We start from the raw sequence: 750 nt of genomic DNA, 5'->3' as shown, positions 1-750 counted from the left end.
TTTTCTTTTTAAAGGCACGCTATAGAGACACCAGATATGAGTGGCAAAGTACACTGGCAGAGTACACGCTGAAGGCCTGACACCCAGACGCTTGCAGACAACTAACTGCTATTCAATCTATTACAGTGAAAAAATTTTTTTTTTTTTTTTTTTTTATAATTCTTTATTTTGTCAGTGACAGACATACGTGGGTTATGCAGTTATATGGCTTGCGCAGAAGCCTCAAAATCGTACAAGTGGTTTACATGATAAGCCATTTACATCATTCGTATTAAACATCTGTCTGTCATTGTTTTTCAATAATATAGTATGAACAACACTTAGGAACAGTTATAACTTTAGCTTGCAACTTTTGACCAAATAACAAAATTATCGTTTTGTTGCAATGGTTTGGGTGTGTTGAACGTATAGGCCGAGTTACCGGTGAGTTCGGCCTAGAATTGAGGGAAGGGGTAGTGGAAAACTGTTTGTAGAAAGGAGGGGGGGGGAGGGGGAGGAGGAAAGGGTGGTCTTGGACGTCACTCGTGGCTAATTAGTCGTCAGTGTAGTTATCCCATGGTTCCCATACCTTTGTGAATGCTTTCATAGTGCCTCTCATTTGGGCCGTTAATTTGTCCATGAGATGACACTCTTTGATTTTGTTGAGCACCGTGGACAATGGGGGGGGGGGGGGTGGGCTGCAACCATGTTTGGGCTAGTGCCTTTCTAGCAGCTAGAGCTATCTTGTTGAGCAATTGTTGTTCTTGTCTG

Source organism: Pelobates fuscus, chromosome 4 (assembly GCF_036172605.1).
Source record: "Pelobates fuscus isolate aPelFus1 chromosome 4, aPelFus1.pri, whole genome shotgun sequence".
Lineage (NCBI taxonomy): Eukaryota > Metazoa > Chordata > Amphibia > Anura > Pelobatidae > Pelobates > Pelobates fuscus.
This window is presented reverse-complemented; position numbering follows the sequence as displayed.